The sequence below is a fragment of the Apis laboriosa genome, unplaced genomic scaffold (assembly GCF_014066325.1).
Source record: "Apis laboriosa isolate Shangri-la unplaced genomic scaffold, ASM1406632v1 scaffold34_cov151, whole genome shotgun sequence".
Classification (NCBI taxonomy): Eukaryota; Metazoa; Arthropoda; class Insecta; order Hymenoptera; family Apidae; genus Apis; species Apis laboriosa.
In genome coordinates, this window is record NW_025222928.1 from 9,098,679 (window position 1) to 9,115,654 (window position 16,976).

General features: G+C 38.1%; 1 long non-coding RNA gene across 11 annotated transcripts; it reads right to left on the reverse strand.

The window, feature by feature from the left end:
• Positions 1 to 25: 25 nt before the first annotated feature.
• On the reverse strand, positions 26 to 8,406 carry LOC122715105. 11 transcript variants are annotated; one of them, XR_006346780.1, is made up of 9 exons: positions 7,425 to 7,722; positions 6,857 to 7,191; positions 6,637 to 6,794; positions 6,030 to 6,323; positions 5,436 to 5,794; positions 4,547 to 4,859; positions 4,181 to 4,465; positions 3,933 to 4,065; positions 26 to 3,822 (listed from the first exon to the last, which is right to left on the reverse strand). It is a non-coding gene; the product is annotated as an uncharacterized LOC122715105 (long non-coding RNA). The 11 variants fall into 11 exon arrangements; XR_006346772.1 differs by having other exon boundaries at positions 26 to 3,684; positions 3,805 to 3,822; positions 6,637 to 7,191; XR_006346773.1 differs by having other exon boundaries at positions 26 to 3,391; positions 3,517 to 3,822; positions 6,637 to 7,191.
• Positions 8,407 to 16,976: the final 8,570 nt, after the last annotated feature.

The following is a 16,976-nucleotide window of genomic DNA, read 5'->3' on the forward strand; positions in this document are numbered from 1 at the left end:
ATAGTTTATACAATTTATTGGAAAAGAATAATTCGAATAAAGGAGTGCAAACATTCTCACGTAAATCGCTTTATATACACCGGACCTCCGTAACGCAGAACAGTAGGACAGGTCCGGGTTTCTTGATGTCTACATGACTTTGCTATTTCCTCGATCTCGTTTGCTACGCGTCAACTTCGGTATTATGCGCTGCTCGTCGAGACACGTCGATGCTCTCTTGCATCGTTCAAAAGCAATTCAATGCCTAAATTTCATCGAGCGATACGGGCACAATGACTTCACGAGTGAACGCTTCGTAAAGAGAAATCTCGAAATGTTACACTTCCGATGAATCTCTCGAACAAACAATTTCTCGTCATCGTTTATCTCTTTGATTTTACATCGTTCAATATCTCCAACTCGTAAAAAGTACAAACCATTCTCCTTTCGTAAAGTTTGAGATTAAGATAAAAATTCTCAACTCATTCATACCACTTAATAAAACCTAAATAAAAAATTGTCCAATCCCTTTGAACGAAGCAAAATCACTCGCTGACAATGGATGCGTGGAAGCATGTCTCGCTTGACTGCACAATTACGCGCGACCGCTAATACCACCTTTCTCGAAAAGTCCCTAGCACAATAACGGTTAGGTAGGAGACAACGCGAGCAATCTTTGGCGGAGCAGAAGAGAATCGGCATAGAATCGGGAAGAAGAAGTGCGTTGCACAGCCGTGGCATTGATGATTCGCGCATTCCTCGTCGGATTAATCGATTTAACGGTTGGAGGACGGGGCGAGCAGTGTCCACCGCTATATACCAACGCTGCTATAATTCGATGGAGTGGCGTTGAGCGTACATCTCTGTTTGGCGCGTCATCCACGTCCGATTCCATTGACCGTACGTTTTTGCACTGTCACCGCGTAACCGTTCACCGAACAGAGAGGACGGAGGATAATACGAACAGATCGTTAATTCTAAGGATACAACATCGAATACAACACGGAAGCCACACGCTTTCGAAATCGACAAAATATACGAATTATGAAATTTTTATATGATTTTTTATACGCGAATTTTGATATCGACCAGATATCGTATCGCAACGAGAGATCGAAAATTATATTAAACGATGAGCCGTATAATAATGGATCGAGACTACGAAGGTTTACAATCGATCTGTATCGCGCATCGAGCACCAACGTACGACCTGTGCTGTCTCGATCGCGCATCGATAATTAAAATAGCCAAGCGTTCGTGCGCCTCTCCCTTCTATCTTCTATCTCCTCTATCGCGGACATTCACCATGCAGAGAAAGACATCAAGCCGCAAATCGTCCCTCCATTTCACGGTTCATAGCAACGTATTCGCCACGATCGACGTGCACTTGAAATTCCTTCGCGTATTCCAAGGTTGAACGTGTTAACGATTGAAACAAAATGTCCTTTCGATCCAGCTTTATTTCTATTCTTTCGAAACATTCTCAATTCGTGAATGATTATATATATATATAGAGTAGGTGGAAGGACCGGTTATCGTTCGATAGAAGAGATTCGAAGAGATGGAAAGTTGGAGAGAACGGTTTGAAAACAAAAAAAAAAAAAAAAAACGGCCACTGGCAATAGGATGGCGGATGCAAACGATAAGGGTGCAGCGTTGCTGCCGGGTACCGGTTTAACGATGAATCCTTGGTCAAGTTGGCCTACTGCGGACACACGATCCGATCGATAATATAAATTGGCGGGTTCGTTAGTGAAATCAGGTTGACGGGACCGGGGGCGTTTAAACGCGCACCGTGGATGAAACGGCGATAGAGTCGCGTTAACGAGAGAGAAAGAGGCGCGAAAGAGAAATGGGTCGGCGTCCGCTCAGGGCATCGCGCTATGTATCTTCCACCCCTTTTCGGCTTCGAGCGCCACCGCTCGAAAAAATGAGCCGACAACGCGCAATGAGAAAAATGATACGGCCGATTTTTTTAAGTAAACAAGCGTGCGTTATTCGCCATTTCCATCGATGGAAATTTCAACGGAACAATTAATCCATTCTCTCATGTGATTGGACCGTTGAAAAAAGAATACGTTCCTTTTTCTTTTTTTTTTTTTTTTTTTTTTTTTTTTTTTTTTTTTTTTTTTTTTTTTTTTTTATTTTTTTTTAGATATCGAAAGAATCGTGGTAAATGAAATACGAGGTATAATTGCGGTAATAGGTGATATCTATACCGATATTTCTCTCGCGAGGAACCTACACTCTTCGATACCTGTAGGGTAGCGCACCAGATTACCCGATAAACAATTTCACATAGAAACCTAGCCTATCTCTATCTCTCGAAGGAACGTGTTATTTTCAAAAAGGGTACGCCCTGCTGCTTTATATTCCGCGTTACATATATTATACAGGCGTCGCGAACACAGACGTATTCTTGATTGGATGGAAGAAAGGATCTAGACCCCGAAGGAAGGAAACGAAAACGGCATCGAACGCGGCTAATTGCCGCCTCTTTAATATCGTAAAACGGCGATAATTCAACGGTAGACCGTGTAATTAAGCATGATAAGTCACGGTGTTTTACGGGGGAGGCTTGGATACCCTCCTAGAGACGGATACATCATTTGCATTCCCGGCGGCGGATTCGAGATGGAAAAGGGGACAAGCGTCGATTTGCCACCGATCTTTCGATCCCCTCCCCCCTTTTTTCGCGCATTCATCACCGTTTAATCAGGGCGTGTCTGTCGGCGCATCTTCCAACATACGTGCGCGACTCTCCTCTCTCTCCTCTTCTCCACGTTCGAGGGCAGGTGTGCCACCTCCACCTAGAGGCAAGTCTCTCCACGCTCCACGATTTTTCGCCAGAATTGGGCATTATTAACCCGTAGTTGAAAAAATTAAAAATTTCGAATAAAGTTACTTCAAGTTAGTAATTACTTATTAAAGTAAGCTCTATATATAATAACTATTTGTTCGTAGTTATTATGATTGACCTACTATTATTATTATTGTGATTATTATTATATTTTGAACGATAAATTATCGAAGTAACTTTATTCGTAACTTCCGATATTAAATTTTTCCGGTGTTGCATTTCGTTTACAGGCATCGATGGAAGAAAATTGACGTGTTATGCTATCGAATATCGATAGTTGGTCAACTTGTTGAATGTAATATGATTTGGAGAAACGTGGAATTCCAATTCTATGAGCGAATCCGATTCAATCGATCGATTCTTGGAGTACGATTGCAATGGCGTTTCTGGAGGAGATCGGCGATTCGACGCGTGGAACTTCGTGCTTCCAGCGCAGGGAGAAGAAGAAATATCTTCCACGTTGAAATTAGCGCGATTATTCGTAGACTGGGATAAAATTGTGCTTTTCCTTCAATTGAGGGATTCTCTTGGATGAACCATCTAACTTGGACCCTGAAAAATATGGAATTCAATGAAAAGACGATTTTCAGCAAGAAATAAAAAATAAGAAAATGAACTATGAGTTTAAAGATAATCGAGATATGTAAGTTGTAAAGATATTTGTTTCACATATTCACTCGATTCTTGTGCATCCCAGCGATAATTGTATTAGTTTTTCTTTATTGGCATCGAGTCAAACTGTCGCTTCTTGCACGAATAATGAAAAAGAAGCGAATTTCAACTTTCTGCAAAACGTAGATTCGACGAAGAAAAAATATTCGAAATCCGTTCAAAGTGAAATGTACCTAAAAGAGAAAATAATTTTAATGCTGGATACATTGGAGATGCTAATTCATGCGGTATCTTATATAAATAATTGTTAATGTTAATGTTGACACCATATATATTTGTAAATTTTGCTTCACCTCTTCATTCGTTTCAAGCTGAAAAAATTATTATTATATTATTATTATAATAATAATATATAATTATAATTATATTATATAATAATATAATATATTGATATAACATTGTAGATTGGTGAAAAACTTACAGATTACGATGGAAATAGATTGCTCAAAGATTGCTTTACATTTCATTTCTGCATTCCAAAAAATTTTAACTCCATCATACATTTTGGGTTTTATAAGAACTCTAGGGTTTATAACTAAACCCTGAAATTCCTCCTGAAAATATTATAAAAAATTATAAAAAATTAATTATGAAAAATTATATCTCGTCAATTTAACCATTCGAATTAAAAAATATCCATATACAATAATAGTATATCCATATACGTACAGTAATACAAAAGTAGCGCGAATTCTTTTCAATGAAATGACGACAGAAACAATTTCCATCTTATTCCTCCTCCAATCGGAGGAAAGGATTTTCATTATTCGCTATTCATTATCCGAGAGACGGAAAGAAACGAGGTGAACGATGTTCCTCGAATCGAAACGGAAATCGGCGGCGTTGCGTCGTGGGCCGAAACCTCTCGTGGCAAGATAGTAAGTCAGAGTTAAGGTAGGTCGGGGCGTAACCCAGGATCAAACGAGTCAATAACTCGTGGCGTGCCTCCTCCACCTACGATGAGATATCAGGTTAGCCATACAATGAATGTGGGTGCGCGGCCGCGTGTATATTGTTGATATGTCTTCATGGAACCTCGAAACCGACATTCCTCCTCGACGAGCGACGCAAAAATTCTCTCTCTCTCTCTCTGCTCGATCCAAAACTATTTCTAACCGCGTTCCTTTCCATTGTCCCGTCTCGCTTTCCACTGGACAATCTTGCTCCATGAAGGTAATTCGGTGGGAAGTGTGTGCAAGCTGAATATGCACGTGTTCAGTGATGTTGTGGGAGGCGAACGTTGGAAGCGAAGATCAAGATATCGAGAACTTTGAAACGTACGTAGTTACATAGCCGGGTTGAAAGGACAATGAAGGCAGAAGGATAATTCAACCATCGAGACCTCGATCTGGAACAGAATTGAGATTACAATTTTATAAAGCAATTTATTGAAAAAGATTAAGTAATATTTATTTATAGTAGTTATTATGGTTGTATAAAACTTGTGTATTCTATGCTTTGAATTGATAAAATATATTTATATAATATATTCTTAAAGACTTAAGATAAAGAGTTAGATAAGAGTTAGTTAAGATAAGATTCTTAAGAGACTTAAGACTAAATTCTTAAAGACTTAAGATAAAATATAATATAAATATATTCTTTGATTTCAAATTTTGCTAGTCTCTCTCTGCTCTGAAATATTGAGAAAGAGAAACAACTTCAAAGTTGAAGCATTACTTTAATAGGAAGAAATTTTTATCAAAGGAGAAGAAATACAATTGTTATTTGGTTCTGTTGAAAGAAGAACCCAATGACGATTTCGAATCACTTGCATTGTATATTTTATATAGGAGGGAACTTTTATGGAAGGAAGAAAAATGCAATTAATTCTTTGCTTTTTGGTAGACGACTTTGAAGTTGAATTTACGAATAGGAGAAACTTTTTATCAAAAGAAAGGGATATGCAGTTGTTTCTCTCTACCTATTTCGGTTTCGAGGATGCTCGTATACGTGTATATACGGGTGCATAAAACGCGAAGCGTGGCTGCGTGTGGCACGAGACAATAATAATTCATCGCTCCGGGGCACGCAGCACGCAGCCTATGCTCGCGATTCTAATCCTCTGGCCAATTTGCACACAGCGCCGTAAAATAAAAGGAGCACGAGACTGCACGACCGTACAGTCTCTTTTGGATTGGCCAAACGCGATTCGTAGAAGAGGATTCTCGCAGCGGTGAGCCGATTCCGAAAAGAAAAAAGAGGCGACCAAAGAGGCTGCCGGATGTCTCTCAAAAGTGACGATGGGCTTCCATTGTTGAGATGAACATCGGGAACACCAAGCTACAGCATCGAAAAAGTTTTGGTCATTTCGTTGATCGACGAATCTTATCTTAATTTTATATCTATGATCTAGCTAACTATCTATATCTCACATATAAATGATGAAAATAAATACGTTGCAATCCTTCGATAAAAGTTTCTCCTTATAAGGTAATGGTTCCATTTCGAGTTACACTTTCTATCTCAATAAATTAATTTTATCAAAGAAAAAAAAGAGACTCTCGTTTCTATTTACCTCTGATTGCCACAGTTTGGAATCATATTCACAAGTCGTATTGTATTTCGTGTATGTTACGTGATCGCCGCATCGATAAGAAATATCGATAAGTTTACGTAATTTTTTCAAGACAAGTAAATATTATTCATTTCACTTTTGTCGTATTTATATTTCGTTTCAGCGTAGTTTTGGGATGATTGAAAGTTACGAAGCGGATATATTATTTATTTTCAACGTTGTGCTCAATCCATTATTGTGTTTAATCCATTCTTCATTGTAGAATAAAAATATTCGAGTTTTGCAAATTATAAGCTGTAAAAATAATACGAATCGTCAAAATTGTTCAATTATATTATAATTATTATAACTAATTAGTAAATCATTCAATCATATAATTATAATATAATGATTTTTATTTATGAATGCATTTTCCTTATGCAAGAAAGACCTATTGTTTTTCATAATTACATATAAATATAATAAAAAGTGAAAAAATTAAAAGATATAACTCACACGTGTATCGTAATGTTTACGCAAAGGAATTCGAATATAGATTATAATAAGAAAACAATGATATATCGATAAAAAATAAAAAATAGAACCTTTTTTGTACCATCTTTCGCACCTTCATTTTCAAAGAAGTTAGAGACGCAGGAAAAGAATTCTTTCGAAATGAACCCTTTCCTCGAGGGACAAAATTCTGGAAGGCGTGGAATGGGCCATGAAACCATGAAGTGTAACGTTCATCCGCGCGGAGGATGAATTCCTAGAGCGGTCAAAAACCTGCAGAAATCGGTCCAGAGACGGCTCAACGAGTAAATCTTTCCTTAATAAACGGCCCTCACAGCTATCACGAGAACGGTCGAGAGGGGTCCGCGGGCGAGGACCTAACCTCTTCCTCGTATCGAACGTCCTTTTCGAGTGGCGCTTCTCGTCTACAAGCTTGAGGCGGAATTTCGTGCGGAAAAAACGAAAAGAGCGGCGAAAGACGCCTTCCTATGAGGAAGGCGAAATGTCGTTGCACCGAACTGAGTCGGCGATTAATCGACGTGCAGGAGGATAAGTCGGCGTAACAACTTAATGGGGGTTTCTTCGCATCCATCCACGCTGCCCTCGAGCTCAGAACGTCGCGAATCTGCCTTTTCGTCTTAACCTTTCATTCGCCGAAAACAATAGAAACCTGGAAATTAATTCGTAACCTGTGATTATTTTTCCCAACACGAATCATGTTTTTAAGCGTCAACTTTGTATTCAAAATGTACAAGTGGAGAAAGAAGGTTATGTATCACGAAATATTCTACTCTCACGATTCGAGGTTAAGGGGGAGAAAAATTTTCGATTGAGCTAATAATACGGACCCATTGAAGTCATTTGTGTCAATTTATTTGCCGAAACAGATCTCTTTGGACCCACCAAAATATAGTTAATGAATAGTTGTACACAATCATAAGATATTTACGATGCGAAGTAATTTATTCGATTAATTTATTTTTCTTTGTCGGAATGACGTAATGTCGCCAGTAGTTTGCTTCGATAAATTGTGATCCGTTTGCAACTGTTGTAAGAAGCGAGTTGCACGCTGATTCGATATTATCGTTCACATCTGTGGCCATATTACATCGAGAAATAATTCACTTGTACTTTCTATTCTTCCCACTGTTCCCCATACACGTTTCACGTTTGCCAGAGTTTCGAAATTAGTCGCATACAATCGATCGATCAATCTCTCGCGAGATGTAATGTGGCGAATAGTTGTATAATTACCAGATGCGCAACTGTTTAATGCGCAACAATATCGCAAAATCGATCTATCGTATCGCAAATACTCGATTCAGCAAAACTTTTAATCGATTTACGCTATTACTACGCGATCTCATCACGTTTGTTTTCATTACATTTATTGTCTTGAATTAACGTTTCAATTGCTAAAACAGCTCGATGATCCGTGATATCGGATTTATTATATCTCGTTTTGCTCAAATTAACTTGATATTTGAAGAATTGAAAGAAACATTCGATGACTCAGTTTGAAAGAATGAAACGATCAACGATACGAATATTCGAAAAATGAAAGAAAAATCAACGATCATCTTAACGTTACAAAACTGATTTGTAATATCTATTTTACTTATAAATTATTGTAATTAAAGTCGTGAAAATAAGTAAGATACATATAATTACATTTCTAATAAAAGTTAGGTTAAGTTAGAAAGAAAATCGCTGCAGCACCTGTTCACGATTCTCACGAAAAGTTGACGAGAGCAAACGGAGCGCAAACTTAATTGTCGACGACTGAAATCTCTGAAACGGGCACTGACCTTCCCTTCCTCGACGAGTCCTCGACGAAGCTGTCGCGATTCCACGCACTCGAGATACGCGCGCAACGAAGGTCGTGCGAATGCTTAATCTCGTATGTGATCTTGCGCGGGGAGAAGGAGAGAGTGGAGAGTCGAGATAAAGCATGAAGAAAGCCGAGTGGTAGGAGGTTAACTAGCATCGATCTCCAAAGAATGGAGAGAACTAGAAGCGGCAATTAACTCGAGTTTCAGTATCTCTGCTCGTCTTACCTTTTAACCATAGTTTTAATCGTGGTTGCGCTTTATCCACGGATACGTCCTTTTTTACTCGACTCTTTACCATCGTTTCATTCCCATGTCGCGAGATCGTAATCTAGGTTATGTCATCATCAACGAGATTCTGTATGTCGCTCTCTTGTTGAAACGGTAGTTATACGAAGATGGAAAAAAAAAAAATAGTCGTGTTCCATCCTCGATGATGAATCGATGATGAACGCGATTTGAATCTCGTTTAAATTTATTCTAGGTAGATTTTGTATTCTCGGAATCAAAGTTGGACGCCAACCGAGAATCTCGAATAAATTTACTTTAAGCGATTACTTATTAACATGCTTGAATAATATTTATTCGTGGCTATTATATTTGATCCGCTCTTCGTATAACCTCGGCTGTTTGGCAGTACAGTTATCCGCGATTATTCGATGCTTCGAGTAATAAATTATCGAAGTAACTTTATTCTTAATTTCAACTATTAAAATCTGCCCAACTCATATATATTGTAACGTATACGAGCAATATACGACTCTCGTTCGTTTTATTTTACTTTTGCAATAAATAAATATTCTATATGTATCAAACATCATCGAATATTCATACTTTCGATCGATTCGATCTAAAATTTATTCGAAATCGTTCTCTTGAATTCTCATCGATCGGAGAACAGAAGCATCGTTTAAACGATCGGTTGGAAAAGGAAAGAAAAAAAAATGGGAAGGTTCTATCCCCCGATAATGAACATTGTTCGTGTCGAGACCGTCCTTCTTTAGTCGGTCCTCCTTCTCGCAGTCATCGAGTTGACTTATTCGCGCTCATTGTCGCCATTCCAAGTCCCGAGGGGAAGAGAGAACGAGAGTGCGACGCTGGCTAACCAGGAAAGTCGAGGAGGCTTCGACCTAGGAATTTATCACCGCTACCGACAGCCATTAATATGGCATTGTGCGGCCGCGGACACCGGCAGTGGCTCGTCCATCTTTTCGTGACGCGTTAACGACTAACGGCCAAGGACAGCTTCTCGAGCTACGTGGTACACGCAATTGTCACCACCGACTCGCGATCCAGATTCTCCTTCCAATCGTTCGTCTCTCTATAATAGATACGCGAAGATCGATCGAGCATCAAATATCGAGTATCTTTTTACGCAATCGATTCGAACAAATTTACATTTAGAGATTTATAAAAAATCGGGAGAACGAGCGACGTCAATTATTTTCGATGTGTAATGGGATTCCGATTGAATGACAGGCTGCTGTAATCGTTAATCGCGATTGTCGAAGAAATCTTTATTGGTGAATGTATTTACAACGTATTCGTTAACGAATCAAAGATTCTATACGATTTCCTTGTGCGGAACGCTTTATTGTTCAGCCTGTAGGTCTTTGACATCATTAGGATTAATTGAACGAGAATATTAGAATCAGAAGAATCTAATAGATGTATATAATTTTCATTTAAAAATTAAGAGATTAAATAAAATGGATTATTTTAGGAGGAAAGAAATTTATGCATATTATATTTATTTTCGTTGGAAGAAAGCGATGGCACTTTCAGATTTTTATCAGTATCAATTTACAAGCAATACAAATGAGATGCGCGGCACCTCGATCATACCGTAAGATGGGGGTGAAGTCTATGCGAAATCCGACAATTACTAATTTGCCGATGCTAGTATAAGATATCCCGATAAATCTCGCATTATCCTATCTCGCCTATTGCTTCGTGTGAGTGCCGTTTAATGGAGAGAACGTTTACTTATATCCGTCTAAGTATACATATGGTGTCCTCCAGAAATCCATCATAATCGTTACCGACTGACGATATTCAACTATCTCTCACTCTTCCGCCATTCCATAATTCGATATAATCTAACACGCGAACAATTTTTTCGCTTATGCATAAAAAAAGTTTCGCTTCCTTATTTAAAATGAAAATTGATTTATTCGAAACGCGTTATATTTCATCGAGTTCACCGTGTATGCGTGTGTGTTGCACGCGCTTGTCAAGATCTATGCGGAAACGCTTAACTTATGAACTCATCCGGCGGATTGCCGGCAATATACCACAGGACCACGTGCGGCACACTGAATAGAAACGTCTTTGGACCGAACGATGCGGATTCCCGCCGTTGGATCTCTTCGTTTCCTGGATCATTGCCAAGGTGAAAACATCGGTACGTCACAGTCACCGCGCATGCGATGATTAATGATCGTTCGACAGTGCGTGGAGCGGATCGATGCTTCACTCGCACGTTACGATCAACCTAACCTCTACGTCTCGAGTAATCCACTGCTACCGATCGGTACCGCAAACAAAACTGTACTGGGAATTATAGTTCGGTGACCTGTTTCCTTGTATATCGTCGAATATATTAATATGTACTGACTACAGAGAATCAATAACACTTTGTGAAAGAATTCTTGGAGGATTCAAAGAGAATTCGAAATTGTTGGAAAGGCAAATTTCTTGGAAAAACTGCTATATTAAATATTCACGCGCGTAACACGGAAGTGCAGAATCGCGATTTAATGATTCATTTTACACGGGAACGAACACCTTCGTGTCGTGTCGCGAGTCTTACTTTTGGCTTGGTACCTCGTACCTCTTACGGACAATAAGATCTGGCAAGCGGAACAATGTTTCTGAATTGCCTCGTTACCGAAACCGTGAATTACGATTGCTCCTGCCCTCTCGCGTCGCGGAAGCTTATTAACATTTTTTGCTCGGAGCAAATAACGCTTCAAAAAGCACCGCATACGAATTAAAGTCATTCGAGTATACACGCGCGTATCCGTGTAAATTGGAGCATATATATGAGTATCTTTCAAATCAATTTTTTTATATTTAAACATAGGGAACCAATATTAATTGTTTCTGCACGCAAATATATGTTTTGTTTTATTTAATTCATTTTATGAAGCTAATTTAAGCCATTCGCAATTCCGAAACAATAGACGAAAGTAAGTGTCCTATTTTAAATCTTTCAGAAGTTAGATTGCAACGAAAAGCGTTTGTATTCACGTATCTTTGTTTTTTTCGTGAATTTTTGCGAATATTTATATCATATAGCATATTTTTCGATTCATCATATATAAAATTGAACGTACGTAAGAACTCAATATTGCGGTTCCAGAAAATTGTGTAACTACGCGTGTGTACGGATGGGATAAAACGATACCGGAAGGATGTTGCGTAAACGGAAGTGCGTGTGAGGCTTTTTGTTTCTTCCAGTCTTATTGAGGGATGCACCTGACAACAAGTTGTCGATACAATGGCCCGACTGGAAGTAGAAATGAATGGATAAAGGATACGAAAAATTACAACTCTTCAAGATCCGGACTTGCGTCATATCGTATCCTGACCGCGGATAAACGTCGTAAGAACAATGACCGCCTCGAGCAGTGAAAAGAAAAGCAAGAAAAGCAAACCGTTAATCAACCAAAAGTCATTAATTCAACAATTTTACCTATACATACCGTATGCATAATATTAAAATTTAATTTTATTTCAAAGGTACAATGGAACCTGATTGAATCCCTCTTTTCGTTCCCGATGAAAACCTACAGGATACAAAATCGCGAAAAAATCAAAAAAAAAAAAAAAGCAAAAGGAGGCTCATTCATTTCGTAATCGCGAAATCGACAGAAGCGGCAATCCAAAAGAAATCTCGATCCAAAGATGTTCACCCGATACAATCGCATAACCATCGAACCACGTGGAACCCCCGCCTGAGTGGCAAGCGTGCACGTCACGAGGCACGCAATCTCCGGGTCGTCCATACGCACGAAAATTATAACAGACCCCCAACATACACTTTCTCTTCTTCTTTCCATTCCAGCTTCCTCTCTTCTCGACGCTCTCTCTCTCTCTCTCTCTCTCTCTCTCTCTCTCTCTCTCTCTCTCTCTCTCTCTNTCTCTCTCTCTCTCTCTCTCTCTCTCTCTCTCTCTCTCTCTCTCTCTCTCTGTCTCTACCTCTGTCTCTCGATGGGGATACCGGTAAAGAACGGGAGCAAACGCAACGCGAGAAGAAAGAGATAAGAGCACGAGTGTTTAAAGGAGGATTGCTTCCGCAAAAATCGAGAATCTCTCGAGGTGTATTCGTTCGGAACTCGTTATATACGTTCCGTATGGCGGGTCCGGTGTGTCGCAGCATCGGACTCGAAACTACAGGGTACGGAAACGAAGAAGAGAAGAAAGAACACGTGATTACACAGGGGACCGATCGTGCCGCGTGAACGTTTCTTCTTCTTCCCGGAGATGTTAGCCGGAGAGGAGGAAGGGAAATTTGTATGGGGCCTAAATTTAGAGAAAGGGAAAACGAGGAGAGGAGAGATTTAACTCCGTGGGAAAATGGGAGAAAGGAAGGCACATCTTACACCGCGCGGCGAACAAATTTTTATATTATTATTATTAAATATATATATATATATATATATATTATTTAAACTTCCTATTTTCCACCGCTCGGTGGAGAATAAATACACTTTCGAGCACAATTAAAAACCCATTTGGACGCTTTAAACTCCCATCAAGGGGGAGATTACGTGAACAACTTCCGGGCAAAATTCATTCTTCCCTTTGAATCTGAAAATCTTCTCGTTCTCACTTTGATCTCTTTATTTATATATATATATATATATATATATTATATTTATTATTATTATTTTATTATTTTATTATTATTTATTATTATTATATTTTATTATTTTATTATTATTTTTTTATTATTTTATTATTTATTATTATATTATATTATATATAATCGCTTCGCTTTCTTTCTTTCGCGAGGAAAAAAAGAAAGAAAGGAAGGAAGGAAGGATCTCGGTGATGGAAAAGAAAGAAAAAAAAAAAAATAACTGATCGGTGGATATAAATTGAAAAGAATCGGTTGGAGGGTGTGTGAATCGTGATCGAATTTCTCTTTGCAGCGACAAACTCCTTCGGAAGGTGGTGTGATCGGCGGAGATCGGCGCGGCACATCTGGCGCGCCACATCCTGGCGGAAAGCACGAGTCATCGCCGTGGCCTACAATCGAAAATGAACGAAGACGACACTCACCGTGTCGTGGGAGATTAAAGGAAAGGGGGGAGGAGTATCTTCCGTTCTGATGAAGACGTTCCACGCGATACTTCGATGCATGGAAGTCGATCACTGGGTCCTCCCGATTCGGTGGATGGGTTTGCCCCATTGTCGCAACATCAAAGACTTGGCCCACGAAGATTTAGCATTGTCTAACCTGTAAGCGGCCATTTTAAACACTGGCCTTTTAAATGGCCGTGTAAAACCGTGTGGCCACCCAAGTGGAGAAATGAAAACGAGGTACGTCGGGCAGCGAATCGATTGGATGAAAAATAGAATTTTCAAAGGGGTGGGAGAAAAGATTCACGTCATTTTCACGCCATTCGAAATCCTTTTGATTCTTTCACGACACGATGATGCTATATATTTCCTTTTTCAGGGATTTGAGAGCAAGTTTTTTTTTGAAAGCAAGAGAGAGAGAGAGAGAGAGAGAGATGAAAAGGAAGGAAATTTAAAATTATTTTGGAGAAGAAAAAAAGAAAAAAAAGATATCCAGATTTTAAAATTTATTTTCAAAGCAGAGGTGATAAGAATTTTGGATATTATAAAAAGAAAAAGGAATACGCTGTTAGATGCACGAACGAGATCAATTTCTTTTTCTTCTTCTTCTTCTTCTTACAAGCGTTACTCACGCTCAACGGGGTGTACTCTTATATGGGGAAAATGGAAGAGAAATCTATAGCGACCACCCATCGTGACCGTGGTGGAAAGGTGGATTAAGTCACAATGCGGCTACAGCGATCTGGGAATTTAGAAATAATGGTGGAGAGCAGAACACTGGTCCAATTCTATCGAGCGACCAGGTATCGACTTATGACCGCGAGGAAGCTCCTTTCATTAAAGAAATTATTTTTGACCCGTGCTACGCTTTACAAAAAACACCGCACACGTGCAGAGCACACCTTTATTTATCGTGTTGATTCGTGTCTCTCTACAAATTTAAATTAATCATTCCTTTGTTAAAATGACGTAAGTATAATAAAGAAAGATTTTTTTCGAAAAATATAAAAATTTTCTTAACGTTTAAATCAATACTTTTTACGTAGATGCATATAGATTCTTTTTACAAAGTTAAAATGAAAGATTTTGTAGGAAGGTGTGTAACGTCACTATTACCAAGATGATCGATAAAAAAAAAGAAATAGAAGGAAAGAAGGAAGGAAGGGGTGTGGGAACACCCTTGGAGCTTTTGGAGAGGAAGTATTAGACGAAAGAGGAAAGGAGGAGGAAGCGTGGGAGGAGAGAAAAGAAGAGGCAAAGGGTGATGGTGTGAACAGGTGCTTAATCGTTATTTGTCAATCATTAAACGTTATGCCTTTATGAAGATCCGACTCAATCTTCGATGGACCGTGGAAATGATGGTATTCTATAATTAGACATCGAGGATGAAGGAAGCGCAGGTTTTTAAATCGGGTCCACCTACCTCCTCTGATTTTTTATCACGATCTTTTTCATCCGGGTGAAAGCAACTTGACGGTTGTCGAGTTGTCTGAGAAGACTCTATTAATCCATCCATGATTGTATGCTCTGATAAGCATGTAACTTGAATTCCCACGTGTTTTTTGAATTATTTAATTAAATGATTGAAAGGATTCAAAAGGGCGTGTAACATTCAACAAGTGTAATGATTTTATTAAAAATTAATTGGCAATATTTAAAGATAAGATTCTTAGTAACGTATTTTTTAATGTGATACGCTTGAAAATTTTCCCAATGAAGAGTTAGCAAGCAAAATTTACAAACATATATCGTGTCAAAAAAATCAATTTCACATATATTGGTAATATTATATATTATTTTCATTTTCGTCATATCTTACAACATATCCGTTTATAGAGTAAATTTTTAGCGCTATATTCGAATGATCTTCCATCTTTTTGATTATCTCCTCATTAGGAATAGTAACTGTTAGGAGTAGTAACTATTATTTTAAATTGTGTTGACGATTCAGGTTTATTAATGGTAATATGTTATGTAACATGTTTTGGAAGATGAAATTTAATTTTTTATAGAATAAATGAATTTATAATATTTTGTTTATTAGTAATAGCTTATATAAAAAAAGCTCAAATATCATTTTCAACATGAAAATATCAATAATAGTAATAATGTACCATCTTTAGTTCATTCATCAAGTTTAATTACAGAAATTTGGAATTTATTTATTAATTCGTTATGTTGATTTATTAAACTTTATTAACTATATTATTTATTAGGTTAAGCATAGCAAATTTTAAATTAGATATGAAAAAAGTTTTATTCAACATTAAGACAATTGAATAAAAGATTTTTAAAAAATTTATAAAATATTGATAACTATTTCTTATTATTCAATGTGACATAAAAACACATTCATAATATTTTATTTATAGCATCCATTCCTTTTTTTTTATTGTTTTATTTAATAGTTAATAGTTAATCTTTCTTTATAAGATACCGCACAAAGTGTGTGAGAGGTTAATTAGCTTCTCCTGTCATCAATGTGTCAACCATCAAAGTTACTTCCTTTGGATAAATTTTGAGTAAACTCAATTTTGAACGGATTTCGAATATTCTTTCTCGAATCCACGTTTTACAAAAAATAAGTTGAGATTCGCTTCTTTCTCCCCTCTCCCCCCTTTCATTATTCGTGATTAAAGCTCTGCAAGAAACGACAGCTTGACTCGATGCCAATAAAAAAAAAAACTAATAATCTCAATTATCATTGAGATGCACGAAAATCGACGAATGAAAATATATACGCGAAACAAATATCTTTACAACTTGCATATCTCGATTATCTTTAATCTCATTGTTCACTTTCGTATTTCGTTTTATTTTCTGCTGAAAATTCTGTTCTCATATTGAATTTCATATTCCATAGGTCCAAACTAGGTGGTCCCTCCTAGTCAAGTGGATCCCTCTAGCGAGAAAAAGCACAGTAGCTTTATCCTGGTCTACGGATAATCGCGGCTGGAATCACACTAATTTCAACCTGGGAGGTATTTCTTTTTCTCCCACCGCTGGAAGCAGGAAGTTGCACGTGTCGAATCGCCGACAATCGCGCACAGATATTAGTCCTTAGGTTTGCGTGGCTACCGAAATGACATCGCCTCTCCTTTCACAGGAAGAAAAGTGGAAAGATGCGCAAACGAGACTGGTTCAATGCTTTCCAACCAGTCACCATCCCCAATCAGGATCACGGAACATCCACTGTTGTTGTTAATCCGACTTCGTCACTGTGAGCGAAAGGAGAAGCAGAGAGAGAAAGAGAGAGAGAGAGAGGAAATGGAAGAAACCATCACTTCGAAGCGGAAGAATCATTTGCAACGTTCCT